Genomic DNA, 15,595 nt, shown 5'->3' with positions numbered 1-15,595 from the left:
TCTTTAAATGCTTTGGGTGCAGATGCATTTTGAGGTCTTTTTTGTGCTTTAGCAGAGTAAGAGGAATATTGAAAAATGCAAATGCTTCTCTTTATGAAGTAGAAATGTAATGAGATTTGAGCATGTATGCTGCGGGGATTTGGTTGGAGACTTTCCACAGCATCTTAAGAATTGCAGAACTTTTCACACTTAAACTGGGAGGTATGCTGTTCCACACAGCTGTGCAGTAACAAGGTCATTTCAGAAGCTTGCCATCTGCAACCTCACCTTGGAATTATGTGAAAAGTACAATTATAGATATCTCTGGAATCTCAAGAGTTTGTTGGCATTTTTGAATTAACAAAAGCAGTTTTAAAAAGATAAGCGAAGGCCCTTATAAAACATGTGCTTCTCACTCTGTGTTTTGTCTGTTTCTTCTCAATATTCAAGAAATCTAAGTATATTTTTACTGATTAATTTGATGCCAAATTGATATACCAACATTTAAATTAAAAAATTCATGAGCTAGCAAGTGAGTTTATTTTAGCTCCGTAAGAGTTGGTAACAGATTTGTTCCTTAAAAATCTTTATTTGTATCACTTATGAGCAGTGACATGTGTTTTTGTATTATGACAGGCTTTGTGAATTTATCTGTATTACTAAGCATTTTCTAAGTACCGTTGATTAGAAATCACTTTGTGGTAAAATATTGCGTGTCTTATTTTGTCTAAAATCTGTTTCTTAGTCTAGAAAGATTTTCTGGCTTGAAAAGGAGAGCTATATATTTTATAAGAGATATGATTATATGTTTGTCTTTCTTAAGATACTTCCCTAAATGTTCTGAATAGTTCCATTGTCCTGCTCTCAGGTAATATAATGAATGTGGCTGGTCTTAAATGGTTAAAATACTACTAATTTTTTATTTTTTTGTGTGTTGTAAAATATAATGGGAAAGGCTTTTAATGCCATCTGGAGGCATTCTAGAGAACTGAAAAGGGTAGAATCATTGACAATTCCATTATATTGAGTAAAACTTGAAACTGCATAAAAATTCATGCAACCAGGATGTAAGCTGTTTGGGGGAAGTTGTATTTTCTAATAGATTATTTCATAAAAGGTTTAATTATTATAGAAACAATTTTTTTCAAATTCTAAGTAATCAAATTATTTTAAAGATAGGCAATGGAATATATGAAGTATGTTGGAAAGTGACTAGCATCCTACATTTAATTTTACATATTTTAAAATCACATTCAGTAGGCACCCGTTTTGTTAAGGCAGTTTGATATGCTTTTAAAGTTCTCCTTCCCTTATGTATTTCTAAAACATCTGTTCCCGGCTGGGCTCAGTAATCCCAACACTTTGTGAGGCTGACACGGGTGGATCATTTGAGGCCAGGAGTTTGAGACCAGCCAGGCCAATGTGGCAAAACCTCATCTCTACTAAAAATACAAAAGCTAGCCGGGTGTGGTGGCACACCCCTGTAATCCCAGCTATGCGGGAGGCTGAGGCACAAGAATGGCTTAAACCCAAGATCATGCCACTGTACTCCAGTCTGGGTGACAGAGTGAGACCCTGTCTCAAAAATAATAGAAAAATAAAAAGTTTATTCCCTAAAAGCATTGGCTTGCTTTACTCTGTACCTTACTTCTTACAACATCTATGAAAAATACATAAGTTGTCTGAGGAATTACTTTAAAACCCTCTGGAAATATAAAAACAATAGGAGCTAGAAGCATCACCCCATATTACTGCCTCTTTGAGCAAAGCAGTTTCTTAGGCACCTGCGTCTTAAACTAGAAACAACAGGTTGCAGCCATCTCTCTTAAAAGTGGAGAATTCTGAACTTGAAACCGCTCTAGAGACCTCTAAAAGAGGTTCTGTTATAATTGGGTATGAGGTGCAGTACGTTACAGATGAACAGTGAGATTCAGGATGCCTTTGATTTGTGTAGCATTTTACATTCTTACATGCAGTGTCTATTTGAGCTTTTTTAGGTAGGTAGAGTAGAGACAATATCCCCATGTTATGGATAAGGAATCTGAGGACCAGAAAGGTCATTCCAGGCCAGGCGTGGTAGTTCACACTGGTAATCCCAGCATTTTGGGAGGCTGCCAAAGTGAATGGATCACTTGAGGTCAGGAGTTTGAAACCAGCCTGGCCAACATGGCAAAAACCCATCTCTATAAAAATACAAAAATTAGTTGGGTATAGTGGAATGTGCCTGTAAACCCAGCTACTCAGGAGGCTGAGCAGGAGAATCACTTGAATCTGGGAGGCATAGGTTGCAGTGAGCCAAAATCGTGCCACTATACTTCAACCTAGGCAACAGAGTGAGATTCTGCCTCAAAAAAAATAAATAAAAGTCAATTCCATTTAAGTAAGGAGTTAGAGCATGAACTTTCTGATTTTTGCCCATTTTCCATACTGAAGAGGGTGTGGGTCTCAAGAGACAAAGCAAAGCCATGAGTCACAATCAAGTATAAAAATTGGGAGGAGAGGATTTGTTAAGAAGTAAGCATATTAGTTTGGTAGGGCTGCTGGAACAAAGCATCAGCAAGTAAGTGGCAAAAGTAACAAATTTATTTTCTCATGGTTCTGGAGGCTGGAAGTCCCAGTCAGTTTGTCAGCAGGGTTGGTTGCTTCTGGAAGATATAAAGAGAGGCGCTGTCCCAGGCCTCTCTCCTTTGCTTGTAGGTGACTGTCTCCTCCCTACGTGTCCTCATGTCATCATCTCTCTGTGCATGTCTATCTCTCTGTCCGTTTATATAAGGTCAGCAGTCATATTGAATTAGGGCTCACTCTAATGACCTCATTTTAACTTGATTAACTCTGTAAAGACCCTGTCTCTAAATAAGGTCACATTCTGAGGCACTGAAGTTAGGATTTGAACATATGAATTTTGGGAAGAAATAGTTTGGCCCATAACATTAAGGGGCAGAGTATCAGAATGATTCTAAAGCCAGGTAAACAGAACCAGGGGCACACAGATTTCTGAAAATGGGAAAAGGGGAGACAGCCTAAATAAAACATGAAACATGATGGGCTCCATGGCTGCTGAAGGAGTGGAGCAGAGAAAGAAAATGGAGCTAGCAAGCACGGGACACTAGGAAAGATGCCTTTTCCGTATTCATGGTGTGGTGGAACCGGCATGGCTTCAGTAAGGCCTGTACATCCCTCTGTCTGTATGACTCTATGACCCTGAGTCACTAAAGCCATTATATGGGCTTAAATTCTAATACAAGGTCGGGAGTCTCCAAACAGAAGAGCTTATTTCCTAAGGAAATATCTTTCTTCATGGCCTCCTTTAAAAACAGAAGATCAATCATGATTGGCTTCAGATGGTCAATGACTGGCAGTACAACATAGTCTGGACAACACCTGAGGAACCCTTCAGAATGTATTATTTAATGATCCTATGAACATTCAGGAAGATGAAAGTGATTTAATCTTAACATGTAAGTACACATGAAAACATAAATTAAAATGTCTGTGACAGACTTCCAGTTAATATTAATGACGGAAGAACTTATCTTAGACTAACTCTCTTGCAGATAGCTGTTATGAACTCTGGACAAAATACTTTTGTTAAAAAAGCTATTTGTAATCTAACTAAAAGAAGGCAGAGAATGTAGGAAATTTGATCCTTGAGAGGGTCACTGGACTGAGGGAGAACTACATTTCTATAGCTTCTCCTATGAGGGCATGCCCCGGTCCACAAAGAACTATTAGACCTCAAGGAGAAAGCCACAGCTGCAATGGCCTGAGGTCTCAGGGGATAGAGTTCAGGGCTTCTGGAGTGGCTGAAAATTGACTAAGTCACAGAAAGAAAAGAGCCATAAAGAAGAGAGCCCTCCATTCTGTATACACATTTCCGTTAATCCTTGAATAACCCATAAACTGCATATGTGTGGGGAGTATGCCAATGAGCCTAGTGGAAAACAATAAATAGAAAGCCAAAAATGCTGAGCAGAGATTTCAGCAGCTGCCTACTGCTGACAGCTACTGCCTACAAAGTTCAGAATTTGAATCCCACCCAAGTTACAGGGGCTTGGTAAATGCTGCAGATTTTCTGTTGAAACCCCAGAAGGTTGTGCCTTCAAAGGAGTCACACTAGCATTAAGGGCAAAACCAAAACAGATTCTTCCTAACAAAGTATAACACTTAGTATCCACAAGTTCAAGCTAATCAGCTAAAAATTTTGTAGCCTGATAGAACAATAACAACAAAAAAAATCAACACTGTTTAAAAGAAGAAAAGAGAATTTAGAATCTCTAAAACATAAAATTTGCAATGTTCACTAATCAAAAATTTGTTTAAATGAGTAGGAAAATGTGATCCATAATCAAGAGAAAAAATAGCCACTGTAATAGACCCTGAGGTGACCTAGATATTAGAATTTTCAGACAGGAATTCTAAAGCAATTACTCTAACATGTCCAAGGATATAAAGGAAAACATAGTCATCATGACTGAAAAGAAGGAGAATCTCAGCAGGGTAATGGAAACCTATAAGGATAACCAGATAAATGCTTTGGAACTGAAAAATGTAACATTTGAAATAAATGAACAGTAGAAACTACACAATAATTAGTAAACTTAAACTCATATCAGTAAGAATTGTTCAATGTGAAAAACAGAATAAAGATTAAAAACCAATCAACAGAGCCTGAGTGAATTATAGGAAAATATCAAGCAGTCTGATATACATGCATTGTGGTGCCAGAAGGAGAGAAGAGAAAAAATAGACCCTAAAAAATATCTGAAGGAATAATAGCATAAAAATTCCCAAATTGGATGAAAACATTAATTTGTAGATTCAATAAGCTCAACAAGCTGCAAGCAGGATAAACACAAATCAAACTACACTGTGGAACATTATGGAAAGCTAAACAGAAAAAGAAAATCTTTAAGACGGCCAGAGAAAAATAATGTATTATACACAACACAGATACAATTTACTGAAGAATTCTCATCACAAACATGGAGGCTGTAATACAGTGCAAAAACATCTTTAAAGTGCTGAAAGACAAAAAGAGAAAAAGGAAGTACTGTCAAGCCAGAATCCTAAATAACCAAAAATATCCTTCAGAATTGACAGGAAAATAAAGACATGTTAAGATGTATGAAATATGAGAGAATTCATTTCCAGTAGGCCAACGCTACAATAAACTGGCAAAGAAAATTTGCCAGGCTGAAGAGTAATAATATGAGATGAAAGCTCAAACCTATAAGAAGAAAATATGTATAGGAAATGATAAATATATGGGTAAATATTTTTTAAATTACTTAATGTAAGAATCAAAATATTTTGTGGGATTTGTGATGTATGCAGATGTAAAATATGTAACAAAATAGCACAGACAATAAGGGAAGGCAGGTGGAATTTTGCACAGCTGCAAGGTTTTCACATTTTATGTGAAGTGATATGATATTAAATCTAAGTAGACTGGGAATTAGGTAAAGATGCATAGTATAATACCCAGAGAAACCACTAAAAACAAATACCCAAAAGCAGCATAGCTAAGAAGTCATTGCAGTAATTAAAATACCAAAAAACAGATTAATGTAAAAGATGTCAGGAAAGAAAGACCAGAAATGAGAAACAATAGGTATCAATAAAAAATAGAAAAATAACAAACCTGAACCCAGCCATATTAGTAACTGCATTAAATACAAATGGACTGTCATAGTCTGTTTAGTGTTGTAATTATGGAATACCTGAGCCTGGGTGGTTTATGGAAAAAAAAGAGGCATCCTTAGCCTGTGGTTCTGCAGGCTATATGGGAAGCAGGGCACCAGCATCTGCTTGGCTTCTGGTGAGGGCTTCTATGCCGCATCAAAACATGGTAGAGAAGGGCAAAGGGTAAGTGGGCAGGTGCGAAGAGGGAAACCTAAGAGATGGCCTGGCTTTATAGCAACCCACTCTTCCAGGAACTCTTCCATTTCCTCCAGAGCTATTTTATTCTCTCAAGAGTGAGAACTCAGTCACCTTCAGGGAAGACATTAATCTATTTATGAGGGATTCATGCCCATGACCCAAACACTACCCTCTAGGCCCCAGCTCCCAGTACTACCACGTTGAAGATCAAATTCCAACATGAGATTTAATGGGGACAGACAAACCATACCCAAACTATAGCATGGACTGAAAACTCCAATTAAAAATGGTCAGACCGGCTATAAAATTAAGACTGCCTGCTATCTACACAATATGTATTTTAAATAAAACACAAGAAGGTTGAAGCCAGAAGACGGAAAAGATAAACTATGTAAATCATATGCATAAGAAAGTTGGTATGACTGTGTTAATGCTCCATAGACTTCAAGACAAAGAGTATTACAAGAGGCAAAAAAGGACATTTTATAATACTCAAAAAGTCACTGGTAAATTCTGTGAAAACGTTAAAATATGTTTATATCAGTGGAAAACCAACAAATAAACTAACAGTCTTACACAAACTTTCAGAAAATAAAGAGAGAAGGAAAATTACACAATTTATTGTATAAGGCCAGTACAACCCTGATACCAAAACCGACATAAATTTTATAAGAAAAATATCATACAATATCCCATCAATGTTTGAGCAAACCATGATGCAAAAATTCTTCACAAAATATTAGCATATCTGATTCAGTGATACATGAAAATAATGTAATTCACTATGACTAAGCATGATTTATCACAGGAATACATGGTTTAATATTAGAAACTCAATTAATGTAATCTACTGTACAAATAGCATAAGGAAGAAAAATCATATGGTCATCCAAATAGATTTTGAAAAAGCTTTTGGCAAAATGGAATACCCATTCATGATTTAAAAAGAAAAAAGAAACACTCTTCTGCCAGCTAGGTCTAGAAGGAAACTTATTTAATCCAATGATGACTATCAGAAAAAAACAAAAACCGGAAAACTTACTGCTAACATCATATTAAATGGTGGAATTCCAAACACTTCCTCCTAAGATCAAGAATACAGCAAATGATGTCTACCCTTATCACCTCTGTTCAACATTGTCCTGTAGGTTTTGATCAGTGCAATAAGGCAAGGAAAGGAAGTAGTAAATATAAAGATTGAAAATAATTATTACTTATGGACAAAGTCCTAAGAATCTAAGGACAACGACGAAATAACTACTAGAATCAGTAAGTAAACTTTTAAAGATTAATATTCAAAAATCTATTGTGTTTCTATTTATCAACAATAAACAATTGGAAAATGAGATTTAAAAAGCAATTCCTTTTTCAGTGACATAAAAAACACAAAAACTGAATAAACGTAGCCAAAGACATATATGAACTGTATAATGAAAATTACAAAACATTTATGAGAGAAATTTAAAACCTAACCAAATGGAGAGATGGTCATGCATTGGAAAACTTGACAGTGTTGACAGCCCGATTTTTCTCATCCTGATCTATAGATTCAACACAGTCTTGATCAAAAGGACTGTAGGGCATTTTTGTAGCAAATGGTTTTACAGATTCTAAAATTTTTCTAGAAAATCAAATGACTTAGGTAGCCAAAACAATCTTGAAGAACAACAAAGCTGGAGGCCTTACAGTACCTGATTTCGAGACTTACTGTAAAACTAATTTAAGAGAGTGTGGCACTGATATAAAGACAGACAAATCAGTAGTAAAAATAGTCTAGAAATGGATCCACACACATATCATCAATTGATTTTCCTCAAAGGCACCAAAGCAGTCCCATGGGGAAAGCTGGGTCTTTTCAACAAACGGTGCCAGAGCAACTTTTCAGAGGAAAAATGAATCTCATACCACAGACAACTGAGTTGAGATGGAGCCTAGATCTCAATATAAAAGCTGAAATAACAAAGCTTCTAGAGGAAAACAGAAGACAGTATCTTTACAATTAGGAACAGGCAAAAATTTCTTACAGAGGTCACAAAACCAAACAACATAAAAGAAAATTCTAATGGATTGGACTTCATCAAAATTGAAAGATATCAGCTCATCAAAATGAAAATGCAAGCTACAAACTGGGAGAATATATTTTCAATACATATATCTAACAAATAATTTGCATCTAGAATATCTTATAATATTCTGACAATTCAATGACAAAATGATAAACAAATTTCTTAAATGGATGAAAGCTTTGAACAGACAAAAGAAGATACACAAATTGGCCAATAGGCAGATGAAAAGGTACTTTTCACTAATAACATTCATTTTAGGGAAATAAAAATTAAACCCACAATGAGATACCACTATATACCCACTAAAATAGCTCAAATTAAAAAGACTGGCACCACTAAATCACGGTAAGCATATGGAGCAATTCAAACTCTCATGCATTGCTATAGGAGTGTAAAATGGCCTAACAATTTTTGAAAACTGTTTCTTATAAACACACATTTATTACATGTGTGTTAATATCAATGGAACACCAACAAATGAACTAACAGTCTTACACAAACTTTTGCCTGCAAATTGCATTTGTAGGCATTAATACAGAAAAAATGAAAAAATTTCATTAAAAATATTTGTGCAAGAATATTCATAGCTACTTGATTCATAACAGTGGAAAAACTGAACCCCAGTGTCCATCAACTGGCAAATAAATAGTTGTATATTTATACAATGGAATACTTCTAATCAAATAGCAACAAACTGCTCACACTATAGCAATGGATGAATCACAGAAGCTTATATCAAATGAAAGAAGCCAGATACAAAAAGATATATACCGTAAAATTTGCTCTATATGAAGTTCAAGAAAACAAGCAAAACTAATCTACAGAGATAGAATTTGGAAGAGTGGTTGCTATGAGAGGCTGAGGATTGATTGAGAGTTGCCATGATGTGAGAGAGAGAGATATATATACACACATACATACATATATTTATTTATATGTATATTTATATGTGTATATTTATCTATACATAAAATATATACATAAAATAAATGTATATACATGTATAAAAATATATACATATATACACGTGTGTGTGTGTGTGTGTATATATATATGTGTGTGTGTGTATATATATATATATTTTTTTTTTTTTTTTTTTGAGACAGAGTCTCATTCTGTCACCAGGCTGGAGTGCAATGGAGTGATCTCAGCTCACTGCAACCTCTGCCTCCTAGGTTCAAGAGATTCTCCTGCCTCAGCCTCCTAAGTAGCTGGGATTACAGGCAAGCACCACCATGCCCAGCTAATTTTTATATTTTTAGTAAAGATGGGGTTTCACTATGTTGACCAGGCTGGTCTTGAACTCCTGAGCTAGTGATCCGCCCACCTTGGCCTCCCCAAAGTGCTGGGATTATAGGTGTGAGCCACCATGCCTGGCCTGTATATATATATATGAATGATAAAAATATTTTTGTGACAGCTTTTTTACCCGATGATAATAATTAACGTATTTTGAACACTTACCTTAACAAGGTACAACTCTTGGCACTTGATATATTTTATCCCCTCTAACCCTTACAACAATCCAGTAATACTCACATTTTACCTGCAGAAAGAGGCTAATTAATGTCCCTGCATTTATATAGCTTAAAGTGGCAAAGCCAAGATTTGAACCTGAGATTCAGATCCTGGAAGCCAGACTCTTAACCACTGTCCCATTCTGTTGCTAACTCAGAGCTCTTATATTGTTTAGCTAGAGACAATAATCATCCCAGAAAGACCAAGTAATTGAAGTAATACCTGAAAAGCAACAGGTCACCATCCTGCTAGACTGTTACCTGTACTAGAAAAATTCTAGGAATAATGAGCAAATAGAGTTTTCCAAGATTCTGTGAAGGCCACAGTTCAGCAGGATCACCGTGCTCGCTCAGTCCACATTTGCCCACCACCGAAAATCCACTGTCAAGTCAAGGGTCAGTTGCATAGGCTTGTAGACAGATCTCAAGAGCATACCCTTCTACATCTGAAGATGACTCTCAATTGTACAAAGTAACTGTAGCCTTAAAGAATAAATGAAGATTTGAAATGACCTCCATAAATCAGAAATAAGATTAAACACAGTGTTGAACTCCTTGAAGAAAAAAATAAAACAAGGCAGAAGGAAAACAATCCAGCCAGGAGTATACCATTGTACAGTAAAAGACTTGGAAACTATTACAAGCTCAGTCTGAATTAGAGTGAGCCATGAAATGTTCCTTCTTCAAAAGTTAATACATTCATTGAAATTAATATATGGGAAGTACCTGTTTCCCAGCAGGCACTAAATAAATCATTGTTCTTCTGTTGTAACAGTATTCATGACTTATGAAAGCTATAAAACAGCCTTATGTCTACAGTTGGTACTGATCAGAGCTTTACTATAATTTTTATTTTCTTTTTTAAAAATAAAAAGTGGAAAACTAAGTAGATGTTAAGGGTGGTGGTAAAAATAAAAATTAATAGAAAGTTTTCAAAGATCTAGTGAAGCTAGGGCTGAGGAGAAGAAAGACTGAGTGCTCTCCTCCAGAGATGCCAGCCAGAGTGAGCTCTTCTCCAAAGATAGGATCTTCTCCAAGAGAAGCTAGACATGCATGGCTTTACGTCTCCCGGAGTGAAGGATGCATGGCCTGTAGCAGGCTGAAGAATTCACTCCACCACTAACGTCTATCTTAAAACGTCTTGGAAGTTGTGAGCACCACAGATTGGTGGAGCAGAGCGGGTCTGGATAATGTCCTAAGGTTCTTTACTGGTTTGTAATATGCAACTTGGAGTCATGTATAAAGGTGAAAAGTGCAACTTGTTCATGCCAGTGTTCCTGCATGTATACAGCATTCATGATACAGTATTCATTAAAATTTTGATCACTCCTCAGTAATTGCATAGCATTTCACAGGTTTAAATGAAATATTGGCTGGCTGCTTGTTGGTTATTTTCCACCCTTATTCCTTCCTGTCTCCAAATTGTTAAGCACAATTATTGACATAAAAGAGGTTTTCAACACCCATTTTTAGACTGCATTCTAGCCTGGGCAATAGAGCAAGACTCCCGTTCTCTCTCCCTCTTTCTCTTACTCTTTCTTTCTCTCTTTCATTCTTTTTCTTTCTTTCTTTTCTTTCTCTTTCTTTTTTTCTTTCAAAAAAAGAGGTAATTTTGTCAATTTCTAACTAATATTATTAAAAATAAAATAAAATTTTTTTTTCATTAGTTCATTGTAGCACTATCTTAGAAAATGTTAACTATGGAGGAAAAAAATACAGAGGTACAATTGTGTGCTAAACATATAAAGAAATCTATCATTTATGCAAGTGAATTTAACAATAAGGTTATACAAACTGATCATAGAGTAGTGTCTGGAAGTTGAGAGATTAAGGTCAATTTGAGAATTGTTACCAAAAAGGATATTTTTTTTCCAGAGAAACTTGAAACCTTCCAAATATTTATTTTGGCTCTAGCAATGCTTGTCTAAAATGATGAACTGTGGCTGATTTTTTAGTCTATGAGGTGTCTGTCCACAGAGACCTCCTTTTTGTATCTGTTTAAGTGATTTGCCACGATCGTGTCAGCTAAGAAAATGAAAAACCTAGCATACAGCCTTTGCCTAGAGAAAGTTGGGTAGGTCCTGTTTCTCCATCTATTAGATACAAAGAATAAAAAATAAAATAGGAAGGGCCTCTTCAGGTTCCTTAGACCCGTCTTCATTCTATAGAAGCACAGACCAGACTGACCTGCAGCAGGGCCTGCAGAGGAACCTGGCTTATTCAATGAATAAGGAAGGAAAACTTTGACCAGGCTTCGCCTACCAAGGAGTCAGCTTTGGGCTGGGGAGACTTACTGAAGGAGAAGAGGTGAGGAGGAAAGGTCAGTTTCACCTGAGATGGTGATTAGGTGTTGCTGTTGCATTTGTTTTGCTCCCAGAATAAAACACTAAAACACAGGAATGTCTATTGGAAATAATACCATCATAGAACAAGACTGCAAACCTCATCTTCAGTGTTCTAGTAAGACACTGGAAGGCCCAGGGTCCCAGAGGTCGTAAAAGCGAGTTCTGCATAAAATTAGGGAGTCTGGCCAGGCACGGTGGCACAAGCCTGTAATCCCAGCACTTCAAGAGGCTGAGGCAGGCAGATCACCTGAGGTCAGGAGTTGAGCAATCTGGCCAACATGGTGAAACCCCATCTCTACTAAAAATACAAAAATTATCTGGGCATAGTGGCAGGCACCTATAATCCCAGCTACTCGGGAGCCTGACACAGGAGAATCACTTGAACCCAAGAAGCAGAGGTTGAAATGAGCTGAGATCACGCCTTTGTACTCCCACCTGGGCAACAGAGCAAGACTCTGTCTCAAAAAAAAAAAAAAAAAAAAAAAAAATTTAGGGAGTCTATTCCTCTGTCTCCTGTTTCGTTGCCCAGGGGCTCACCCTTTGTCTTCTACACCAGGCTCCTTCCAAATGTGCCTTTCCTCAGAGGGTTATCTGGGTCAAGGTTCCTCAAATATTTTTTAATTTAATTTTTTTTAAATGTTAATTGTGGCAAAATGCACATAACATAAAGTTTAGCATCCTAACCATTTTCAAGTGTACAGTTCAGTGTTGTCAACTATTAATACATTCACATGTTGAGCAGCCATCACCACCTTCTGCTTAGAACTCTTTTTGTCTTCCCAGACTGAAACTCTGTACCCATTAAACAATAACTCCTGTTGCTGCTCTTCCCCGTTTCTGGTCATCACCATTGCTGTCTCTTTAAATTTGACTTCTCTGGGGACCTCATGTAAGTGCAAGCATACAGTATTTGTCGTTGTGTGTCTGGCTTATTTTATACAGAGTAATGTCCTCAGGGTTCACCCATGTTACAGCATGTATCAGAATGTCCTTCCTTTTCATGGCTGAATAGTATTTCATTGTATGTACAGACCACATTTTGTTTATCCATTTATCCATCAGTGAACACTTGGGTTGGCTCCACCTTTTGGTCATTGTGAATAAGGCTGCTATGAACATGGGCATACTTATCTCTTCGAGCCCCTGTTCTTAATTCTTTTGGGTATATACCCCCATCAATACTTTTTTTAATATAACCTACACAGTTAGCAGTATATTTTACACCATATCCTTTGAAAATGTGTGTACTGAAGCAACAGTGTCGCAAGCATCACCTACCATCACGCTGACGTTTTCTATTCTTACTTCGTATTTTTAAAAGCAGGTCACAATTGCACACATTCACTTTTGTCAGCCACTATTCACAAAACACAACAGAGGTTGCTGACCAACTTGTGACATGCTTGGTGCCAAAGGAGTGAGGAAGGCGAAGGAAATGGTGTTCACTGGGGCCTGCCGTGTTTCTAGCTGTGGCCTAGTCACTTTGTGTTAATGATTTCTTCAGTCCTCCCAGTAGCTCTGAAAGGTGGGTTCTTCTTTCCTCATTTTACAGATGAGAAAGCTGAGGCTGAAAGAGCTCAGCCAGTGAGTGTCTTTCTACACAGGCCCTCCCTCTGGTGCATGCTGCCAAGAGGTGCCTAGTATATATGGTTCCCTGAATTCTTCCCCTCGGAGAACCCAAGAGCATTCCAGTGGGACCTAGGAAAGTTTTAACCCAAGGGACCGACAACCTGGAAAATTTAGGACCCGTTCACAGGTTCCACAAGGAGGCATTTGGAATATGTCTTGGGAGAAGGGAAGTTTCCAGCGACTCCAGTTAGACCACATAAGCAATGACTTACTTCACTTATGATTAAGGTAGGGGGCACAGTCTCTGGAAGTGAGTTTGGCACTTTTGCAATGAGCTCTTCAGTCCACAGAGACATGAGTTGAGGAACTTCAGCTACATCAGACTCGCTGTGGCTTTAGCAGACGCCAACTTTTTCTAAGGAGTCGCTGGGGCTGTGGGAGAGTGTGACTCATATTACCATATTTATTGACAACACCAAGCAATCAATAAATATTGCCTGACATTAACAGACTGCCTGTGCTTCCTCCCAGTGTTATCTTTAATGAGTCTTCATGCTCTTGTGTTGAAGTCTTTCCCAGCATGGTGAACATAGCACTTATTCAATAAGCAAGTATGGTATGAATACATGAAGGAATGCAGGGTAACACAAAGGATGGTCGGAATACACACACTCGCTGTGTATCTTCTTTCAGAAATACCATCAGCTGGATTTGTTCTCACTCTTCCTTGGATTCTAGTTAAGATATAAACCTCCTAAATACTGGGCTTGTACATTTACACACTGAAGCCCACCCAGTTTCCACCCCTAGATCGCAGGTTCTCTTTGCACCTGCATGCCACTAATGCTGACCCCTTTTCAGGCAGTCTACTGGACATGTTGTCTCAATTAATCCTCACAACAATCCAATGAGATGTATTATTACATTATTACATCTTGTATTACAGAAGAGAAAAACGAGGTCTCAGAGAAGTGAGTTGGATCCTGGAGGGTTTGCAGTCATGAGCTGCAGAGCCAAGATTCCAGCTGGGTCCGCCTGCTCCAGAGCTGCTTAGAGACACCGCATGCAGCCTGGCACAGAGGGTGCATGAAACAGGAGAGATGTTAAGGAAGAAACCCTGTTTCTGAACAAAGGGCTGGTATTTCCCTAAAAGCCCTTAATAGCTGCCCTGTCTCCTTACTGTCAAGAGAATTGCATCTAAAAGAGGTTGTGAGGAGGCCAGGAAGGAGCGACAGAAGGAAGCCTGGCTCCCAATGCTGAGTGAGCCTGGTATTTCTGTGCAGTGATGGGGGCCTTGAAAACCGCAGGGGCTGCAGTCTGGGATTCATCTGACAATCCGAGTAGCTGGCAGAAGTCAAGTGACAGCTTCCCAGCCTCAGCCCACCTGCTCACCTCAGAGGGCCTTCTGCTGTTGGCAGAGTGTATTTCAGTAAAGCTATGCTCACATGATCCTGCCAAAGCATGTAAAATATGTTAGCCTCTGCGTCCAAGGTTTTACCGCAGAGAGTTCCACACCCCCCTCACCCCCGTTGTAGCTTCTTAAATGACTGAAATATCCGAAGGGACCAGGAATGTGGAGATAATGGGCAGGGGACCAAGCCTTCACACTCAGGCAGGCACTCACCTTTTTATGTCAAAAAAGGCTATGCCTGCTTTAAAAATGAGGATTCCATGGGATTTCAGGGATTTAGACTACTACAGGTATTGATATGTCATGATTAAGAGGTAACAAATACTGAATACTGGCTGGGCATGTGGCTCACACCTGTAATACCAACACTTTGGGAGGCTGAGGCACGTGGATCACTTGAAGTGAGGAGTTCGAGACCAGCCTGACCAACGTGATGAAACCCCGTCTCTAACTAAAAATACAAAAATTAGTCAGGCATGGTGGCACACGCTTATAATCCCAGCTACTTGGGAAGCTGAAGCGTGATAATCCCTTGAACCTGGGAGACAGGTTGCAGTAATCTGAGGTTGCAGCACTGCACTCTAGCCTGGGCAATAGAGTGAGACTCCGTCTCAAAAAAAAAGAAAATCCTGAATACTGTGTGCCAGGCTCTGTATTAAATGCTTTATTAAAATAAGGGTAATTGTGTAACGGTTCTGCAAGGACAACAAGTGTAAACTGAAACATAGGATTGCCCTGTAGATGAATCAGCTCTCGAATCTTCATAGCAACTCAGAAAGGAGACACTAGAATCTCCCATTGTATAGATATAGAAACCAAGGCTCAGAG

The 15,595-nt window shown here is 38.1% G+C and overlaps 1 protein-coding gene across 5 annotated transcripts in view; it reads left to right on the top strand.

The window, feature by feature from the left end:
• AFF3 (ALF transcription elongation factor 3) overlaps nt 1–15,595 on the top strand; it is a 613,873-nt gene that overhangs the window by 430,198 nt on the left and 168,080 nt on the right. The gene's annotated exons all lie outside the window — the stretch shown is intronic.

This window comes from Saimiri boliviensis, chromosome 1, assembly GCF_048565385.1.
Source record: "Saimiri boliviensis isolate mSaiBol1 chromosome 1, mSaiBol1.pri, whole genome shotgun sequence".
In the NCBI taxonomy this organism is placed as follows: Eukaryota; Metazoa; Chordata; class Mammalia; order Primates; family Cebidae; genus Saimiri; species Saimiri boliviensis.
This window is presented reverse-complemented; position numbering and strand designations above follow the sequence as displayed.